The sequence below is a fragment of the Vespa crabro genome, chromosome 5 (assembly GCF_910589235.1).
Source record: "Vespa crabro chromosome 5, iyVesCrab1.2, whole genome shotgun sequence".
NCBI lineage: Eukaryota > Metazoa > Arthropoda > Insecta > Hymenoptera > Vespidae > Vespa > Vespa crabro.
Window position 1 is genome coordinate 8,182,658 of NC_060959.1, and position 9,458 is coordinate 8,192,115.

Sequence of the window (9,458 nt, forward strand, 5' to 3'; positions counted from 1 at the left end):
TCTCTCTCTTCGTTTTTTTCTTCTTCCTCTTCTCTTCTCTTCTCTTCTCTTTTCTTTTCTTTTCTTCTCCTCTTTCTTCTTTTTTCATCTCTCTTTCTCTGTCTCTGTTTCTGTCTATTTTCATAGCCACCGGCACAAACATTAATTGTGATCAACAGTTAATTCTTTAACACATTAATATTTACATATTATGAATTTAAGATTAAATTAGGTGTGGTTAGAAAGTGGGTCTTTAATCCCTTCCATTAAAATCCTTTATCCGTATACTTTTTTTCTTTCGCCCAAGGCTAAGAGTGATTCAGCGTTTTTCTTTGTCTTACGTTCTTTCCTCTTTTCACTCAATTTTTTTTCTCCCTCTCTCTCTCTCTCTTTCTCTCTCTCTCTCTCTCTTTCTCTCTATCTTTCTCTCTTTCGGAAAGAAAAACTCTGTGGTTTGTTTGAATCGTCGAGTACTTTTATCTTTTCTTTTTTTTTTTCTTTTTTTCATTCTCTCTCTTTCTCTTTCTCTCTCTCTCTCTCTCTTTTCCTTTTTCTCTTAATTTTTTTTGCCTCTCTCGAGTAGGTACATTTCTGTACATTAAGAGAAACGCTTAAGAACAATAGGAAAGGTAAGAGTACTTGAAGATTTCGTGGTCTTTTGTAGCGGGACGTTAACTTATTTATCGCGGTGTGTTTTATACTTTTCTATTTTTTTTTTCTTTTTTTTTTTTTTCTTTTTTTTTCTTTTTTCTTTTATCTCACTGCAGGCAAAGAGATAATATAATCGTTCATCGAGAGTATAACGTGATTGTTCTTTTTATTTTTCTAACTATTCGATATGTTTATATATGAAACATTAACGTCATTCGAAATACGGCTTTATATTTTTTTTTAATTTCTTTTTATTGTTTACTTTAGTTTTTTTTTTTGGTAGAAACTCGAACGATATATTACGTTGGATGTACTGTACTAGATATTCGATTTTTTTTTTTTTTTTTTTTTTTTTATTAAGAAACGTTCGTTTACAGATTAAAATAATTCATTACAGTCGAAAAATATTAGACAAAACGATTGTAAATTTATTTGACGTCGTGTTTGGATGTAAGATGTATAAAAAAAAAAAAAAAAAAAAAAAGAAAAAAAAGAAAAAAAAGAAAAAAAAAAGGAAAAAATCCACGCGCATTCATCCAAACCGCGCTAATCCATCGATAAATGTTTTTCTTCTCTTTCCTTCTCTTTCCTTTTCTTTTTTTTCTCTCTCTTCTTCTTCTTCTTCTTCTTAAACTTAAGGGAATAATTCATTCCACCCACGTACTTCTTTTTGATGCTACGTTACTTGCATTTTTTTTGTCTTTGTTCTTTCTTATTATTCTTTTTTCTTTTCTTTTTCTCTTTTTTTTTCTTTTTTGTTTTCTCTTCTTGATCGACAGACTGATTGGAGATTAGAGAAAGGATCGATTTGAATTTGTATGTAATAGTTAATTGTGCGTAAGTACATACCCTTGTTGTTCCGTTCGTCCAATACCGTTCCCTGTTCAAACTTAAGCCACCACCGTGGACGCTTTGTCTGAGGGTTTCGGAAGCGAGATTCGTGCTCGTAGAACAGGGTATACAAACTATCGATTTGCAAATTTATACAATAGGAGTACACGTATACGCTATTCGATGTTTGTACGAGTCAACGCTTAGAATAGCACGAAACCAAAATGAAATATTTTGAATTTTCTGCGTTTACAAGTTCCCGAAAGGAAGAAAAAGAAATAAAAGAAATCGCGGGATAATTTGTAAACTGTGTCTGGATCTGTTGTTGTTCTTTATCTCTTTTTTTTTTCTATTTCTTTTTTCTTTTTTCTTTTTTTTTTCTTTTTCCTTATCTTCTTCTTCTATTTCTTTAACTACTCGAATTCGAATTTGTCGATTTTAAACGACAAGAAAAACCGGAAGATTAACTTCGCTCGAGACAACGTGTCTCGTCGTCCTCGTCGTCGTCGTTTCTCTGGAATCGATCGAAGGATCCAGTATACTGACACTTTTTCGACGTCACCGGCCAGCAGACTCTTACGCTCGTGCTGCCTGTTCTATACTTAGATGTGGGACCTTCGATTTCCGGCGGCTCATTTTCGACGTACTCTTATCTCTTCGCTAGAAAGCACGAAATAAAGCACGACGTTTTCCAAAGAATATAGCATTTTACAATTTTCATTCGCAAAAGAAATTTCTTCTTTTTTAATAATATATATATATATATATTATAATAATTAGTAATCATAATAATAATAATAATAATAATAATAATAATAATAATAATAATAATAATAATAATAATTTATTACTAATTATTAATAATATCGATTAATCATTATAATTATTATCATTAGAAAATTATGGAGAATTTTCAAAACACAATTCAATATAAAAAAATGAATTTCTTATACGTATAATACAAAATCATCTATATATATATATATATATATATATCTCTATTGTATTAGTGGGATGATATTTTGTGATCATCGTAGATAAATTTTTTAATAAAATTTCTTTATGTAATTTGCAAATGATATCGTATTTTTCAGAAAGCATTAAAATATAAATCATACTCTTGAAAGTTCCATCGACTGTGTGCTCTTTTACGTCGAAAACGAAGGGCGAGAGGATAGCTCGGATAGATGATAAATACATAGGTAATACGAATACATTGATATAATAGTCGTTTCGAATTTTGAAAATGGCATATAACATTCACCGTTATAATAAATGTAATACATATCGATAGCTTTATGTGAAATGAGTAATATTTCGACGATGGTTAATTTTATGTATTATTCTTTTATATCTATGATTTATTTATCAAGGTAAGGAAGAATGAAAATGAGAAATGAGAAATGAGGGATGAGGACAGAGAGGAATGAGATATTATTACGTATACGATGTGATACGTATTACAAGTAGAATGAAAGAAATACAATTAATTCTCATGATAAAATTAAAATCGGTTATTAATTGGACATAATTGAAGATTATTATTTTAATACTGTCGCTTAATTTAAGGTGGGGGGGGGGGAAAGAAAGAAAAAAAAAAGACAAGTAAAAGAGAGAAGAAATATTTCAATTGTAAAATCATGAAACCGCGCATAATCGATGAACATCGATAAGCTTTTTATCATTACCTTTGTATCTATAGATTTCAGGATAATATGATAAGTTTGTAAAATATATATAGTAGACAAAAGAGAGACAGAGAGAGAGAGAGAGAGAGAGAGAGAGAGAGAGAGAGAGAGAGAGAGGAGAGAGGTAGAAGCGACATCGAGGTTAATGACGATAATTATTTTTCTATTGAAAATATGATCGTGGAACTTATCGGTCATGTATTTTGTTGGTGTTGATCGGTACGAATTCACGCTCGATCTGGCCGGCGGCCAAACCTTTTGAGGATCAATACCATCTATAGAATGATACGAGCTGGATGATCGAAACGTTGCGGCAACCCAATACTCTCTCTCTCTCTATCTCTCTCTTTCTCTTTCTCTCTTTTCTCCTATAAATTTAGATGGCATTCGCATTTTCGTGACACGTTTCCAGTATCGATCGAATATGTACGAAACAGGACACAAAAGGAAAAGCTCAGGGAATACATATTTCATATCACAACGGATTCATGGAAGACATGAAATCGTAAAAAACGATTCGAATTTTCACTATCGAGATTAAGACATGTATTATAAAATGAATATATATGTGTGCGTGTGTGTATGTGTGTATGTGTGTGAAAGAGAGAGAGAGAGAGAGAGAGAGAGATAATCAATGGATAAAGACAAAATTGGGACAGATACGAATGTGCACGTTTTATCTTTGTGTAATATTATGAAGAAGATAATTTAAAAATTTCATTCTTTGAACTTTCGCATCTATAGCTTCAGGATAATGTGAATGTAAATGAGGATTTTCAATAAAAAAATCTTTCATAAGGAAAAATTGCAATTTTTCCATCGTATGGCCGATCAAAGGCGACGAAAGTCACGGATTTGCTATTACGACGTTTCACGATCGGTAATCGAAAAGTTTGCCGATCGTTTATTCTTTTTTCTTTTTTTTTCTCTTTTCTCTTTCTCCACCCCCTCTCTCTCTCTCTTTTTGAGGTACAACTTTCCCTCTTAAAAATTTGCGCGGGTAGTTGACACGTGAATTTTTCGCGATCCTATTCCGTCTCCCCCTCGTGGAATATTATTTTCTTCGACGTCGTCGGGCAAAAATGAAAGTAGAGAATTTCAATATCGAATATGAAATAAGCGAGTTTTGTAGCTTAAACGTTCCCTCCCCTCTTCCCTTCCTCTCTCTTCTACGACGTCTTAATGTACAAGTATATTTTCGAATTTTATAAAAAGACGAAGTCTTCTTTTTTCTTTCCTTTTTTTCAGAATAAAAAATTTCCATATAACGAAGAGAAAGATAAGGAAAGGAAAAGAAAACATAGATAAATAAATAAATAAATAAATAAATAAACAAATAAAAATCTCTTCAGGCTTAGATCGAGGAAAAAAATTTGTCGAATTAGGGAGAGAACACTTTCTTACGTAACGTTGCTATAGTTGTTTAACTTTACGAAAAATGTTCAAACGAAGAAGGATATAGGATTATTATTTCAAATAAGATAAGATATGATATTTGGACTCGTACTGTTTTCAGTTTTAATTTAATTTTACGTTCCCATAATTTTTAAGGATGATCTTATATATAAATATATATATATATATAGAGAGAGAGAGAGAGAGAAAGGGAAAGGGAAAGAAAAATGATCCTTTACAAATAGAATAAACGATGTCATATCTTTTGGAAGTTTCACCAATGCGAAAGCTCATGGACATCGAATAAAAAGTTATATCTCTAACTCTCTCTCTCTCTCTCTCTCTCTCTCTCTTTCTCATATCTTCTTTATTATTCTTTTTCTCTTTTTATCTCACAATTATTACGGCGCAGAATTTCTTTTATCGTTTTAAATGCAAAATGAACAGGCAGACAAAAAGAGAATGAGAGAGAGAGAGAGAGAGAGAGAGAGAGAGAGAGAGAGAGAGAGATAGATAGAGAGAAATAGAGAGAGAGAGGGAGAGTGGGGAGAGAAATGCACTATAAAGATTGAATAATTAACAATATCATTCATGTTATTATCATTCGAGCGAATTTGAAAAGCTTCGAATCGATTTTGACGATCGAGGATAGTAATAGCAATAATAATAATAATAATAATAATAATAATAATAATAATAATAATAATAATAATAATAATAATAATAATAATAATAATAATAATAGTAATAGTAGTAGTAGTAGTAGTAGTAGTAATAGTAGTAATAATGGTGATAATATATCAGGGACATCATCCCTATCTCATTATAAATTTAACCTTTATGGAAAATCGATCCGAACGTTCTTCTCTCCTCTTCTATCAACCATATAATTACCACGGATTGCGGGGATAAAATTAATCGCGTTAGAATAAAAATTAAATTGTACCTATCGGACGTGCCTTTTAGAAAGGCCGTGTTACACATGATCGACTGGATAATGGAGTCATTGCGAATCGTTAACGAAATTGGATCGTGTCCATCGATTGAATCGATCCATCCATTAAGCAAGCCTACTCATTTATTTTTTCTCTCCCTCTCTCTCTCTCTCTCTCTCTCTCTAACTTCTTTTAATTCTTCCATTGTTCCGTGAGTATAATTAAATATGTACGTATGTATATGAATTTTTCAAAAGAAATGTAAATATCTTTTTTTTCGTTCCTTCCCTCCCTTCCTTCCCTTCCTCCCTTCCTTCCTTCCTTTCATCCCTTCTTTCTTTTTTTCTTCCTTTTACGTAAAATCACATGAAATTTTACACTCCATTGATCTATGATAGATTATAAATGATATTTTATAATAACAGTTACATGTCGAAATGTATTACGTGAGATTACCTATATGTTGTTTGTATGGTTGTATTATGTAAAATAAAATATTGTCATGAAACGCTAGATAATATCATTAGCCGATGTATTTTAATAATAATCTATAATGAAAATTTTCATATCATCGTCGATATCGTCGATCGTTATACGTATATAATAATCGTTCATGGAAATCTTTCGATTTGTATCTTCGGATAATATCGGATGACTAAACCGATCCTAATCGTTTCCAGATAATATTAGAATTTCAAGAATATCCACACTTTAAGCGAATTCAAATTGAAATGGGACACACCGTGTATATTTAACTATATCTCCGTTAGCTCACGGAAGAACATTTTGAAAATCTACTTTATCAACTGGCACGTATTACATTTATAAAATCAAAATTCTTTCTTTTTTTTTTATACGAAATTATCCTTCGTCATATTATCATCGTAATTGTTCGATGATAATTAATTGTTCGATTTGATCATTAATAAAAATTATTATTTTTTGTTAATTGATAATCGATGAGGAATGAAAAGTTGAAGCAAGAAAAGAAAGAAAAAAGAAAACAACAACAGCAACAACAACAGCAACAACAACAACAACAACAACAAAGAAACGAACGAAGGAATTCACGTGGAATGATTACGTAATACTATCCTCTTCGTACGATTCCAACATTTAATTTCATCATCGGCCAATACCATTTATGGTTCATCGAATATTTCATCAAAGCATTTGGTGTCACACATATATATATATACTGATTATATACTTGAATGCGTTGAACGAGATCGTTTTATATATATTCTTTTATTTTTTCAAGAGATCGAGAAAAAGAATAAGTGCATCGAATAGAGAGGGAGGCGTAGGAGGGGGGAGGACGGGGGCGTACATCGACCTCACGAAAGGGAGGAGAAGAAAACAATGGGGAAAAAAAACAATAATACAAAGAAGAAAATAAAATAAAATAAAATAAAATAAACAAAAATAATATATATATATATATATATATGTGTGTATATATGTATATGTATGTATATATGTATGTATTTCATATCTATATATATATATATGTATATATATATACATACACACAAATGCACATACACACACATATATGTATATGTATATAAAAAAAAGTGCGTACCGAGCGAGCTTACGGCAAGTCAGCTGAGAGAGACAGATGAGAGATTTTCAGGAGATAATCATTGATGCTCTGTACTTCTTACGTGTGAAGAAGTAATTGCGATAGTAAAATATAAAGGACAAAGGAATGAGATAGTTGAGATGAAAAAGAAAAGAATAAAAAAATAATTGAACATACAAAAAAAATTAGTATCAACCTGAACGTTAGTTATTTTATATCTTGTTCCTATAATTATTCTCTCTCTCTCTCTCTCTCTCTCTCTCTCTCTCTCTCTCCCCTTATTTTTTTACTTTTCTCTTTTTTGCCTCCCCTTGCGTCGTAATTATTTCCGTGAATTTGATCCTTCTCGTCGCGTTTTTCCGACACTATACCGCGTGATCACTATACCGCGACTATATCACGACTGTACTAACAGGGCCGGCGAAGAAACGACGACAATCGCGTCGTTCGTTCGTTCGTCGTCTATACTTAGAACCGGCACCTTTTGATTTTCCAGCGCTCGCTTATTTTCAACGAGCATCTTAAAATAGAGCTTTACGAAGAGAAAGAGAGAAAGAGAGAAAGGAAGGGAGGGAGAGAGAGAGATAGAGAGAGAGAGAAAGAGAGGGAGAGAGAGAGAGAGAGAGATAGAAATCGTTGGCATCCGAGGCCTTCGGCTAAGATCTCCAGATTCTGGCCTGCTTTCTTCCAACGAAAATTGCTGCGCGCTGTTTGTTCTTCTCTCACTTTCTTATCGGCATTACGTGTGAGAGAGAGAGAGAGAGAGAGAGAGAGAGAGAGAGAGATGGTGGGATATACAGAGGGAAAGAAAGACAAAGATAGATAGAACGAAATAGGGGCAGAAAGAGAAAGAGAGAGAGAGAGAGAGAGAGATCTCGAGCTTTTCCTACGTCGGTAAGGCAGTTTTCTATTTCGCAAGCTTCTCTTTTGTCTCATCTTACCGAGTGACACGTTCTCGAAAGCTCAACTTTTTCGATAGTAGTCGCGTCGATAAAATGCCTAAGTTCACGTCCACCGGAAGGTGGCAGCCGTAAATTTTAAGGAAAAAGTAAAAAAAAAGAAAATAAAAGGGAAATGGAAATGTTAGAGGGAGAGAAAGGGAGAGAAAGAGAGAGAGAGAGAGAGAGAGAGAGAAAGAGTGAGAGAGAGGGAAAGAGTGAGAGAGAGAAAATTTTTATTTACGAGATTGTTCGATACGATATCATGTAATTATTGTTGAAAATTTTCTTTTTAGTATTCGTATGTAAAATAAAAAAAAATATATATATATATATATAAGAAACTTTAACAGCACCATTTTAATATTTTATAGGTAATAATAATAATAATAATAATAATAATAATAATAATACGCGTTGCATGTATTGATTGTAAATTTATCACATTTAAAGTATACTTGTTTTTTTTTTGTTTTTTTTTTTTGTTTTTTTTTTTTTTTTTTTTTTTGTAAAGTTACATCAAAATAGCAAAAATAACGATAGATTAGAGATGTAATATATAGAACGTTATAAATTCAAATGATTTCGTATAAAAGTGAAAGAAAGATCGAAAAAGTTGTTTTATTGTAAATCCTGCGGATATATAAATTTCGATGTTTCAATTTAGAAACTATAGTTTTTTCCTTCGTTCGATCTGGAAATGGAAAAAAAATATATCTATGCATCATATAATATATATATATATATATATGTGTGTGTGTGTGTGTGTGTGTGTGTGCTGATATCATTCATGCGATATCAATGTCGGAAGAGAAAAGCATGAAAAAGATTAGACTGGTTTGTTGAGGATTATTAGATTGTATAGTGAAATTTCGTAGATAATTTATTTCTTCCTTTTTTTCTTTTTTGTTTCTCTATTGGGGATATCTGATTTAAAACACACTGATTGAAGAATTTAGAAAAGAAAAGAAAAGGGAGAAGAAAAAGAGAAATGGGGCGAAGAGAGAAAGAGATAGAAAGGAAGAGAGAGAGAGAGAGAGAGAGAGAGAGAAGATGTCTGAATAATTCAAGAGTATGGTTGAGAAGATGTAAAAATGATGCATCAAAGTTAGGTGCACACGCATACACTGAAAAGGAGGAACGAGTTGATACGAGGTAGAGGATACGAACTGACGTGAACTGACGTGGGACGAAGGATGGGGTGGGGGTGGGGGCGAGGTGGGGAATGTTTCCTAACGTCGAAGTTACTCCTTCCGACGAGTAAATTTTTTTTAATGTATACGCGATAAGAAAATTCACCCTTGAGGGAAAGTATTCTCTCTCTCTCTCTCTCTCTTTCTATATATATATATATATATATCTTTCATATATAATATATATATTATCTTTAATATATATTATAATATCGTGCATTAGAGTAGACCGTCAGATGTTTGATGCACGTAAGCTATATTCT

General features: G+C 32.0%; 1 protein-coding gene across 6 annotated transcripts in view; it reads right to left on the minus strand.

Moving 5' to 3' along the window:
- LOC124424405 (RING finger protein nhl-1) overlaps positions 1 to 9,458 on the minus strand; it is a 61,750-nt gene that overhangs the window by 33,647 nt on the left and 18,645 nt on the right. The window contains exon 1 of one of the 6 annotated variants that reach the window (XM_046963403.1): positions 7,355 to 7,475. The exons of the other annotated variants lie outside the window; for them this stretch is intronic. The gene's annotated coding sequence lies outside the window, so the exon portion shown is untranslated. Of the gene's footprint in view, positions 1 to 7,354; positions 7,476 to 9,458 lie in introns of those variants that run through there. 6 annotated transcript variants of the gene reach the window in all.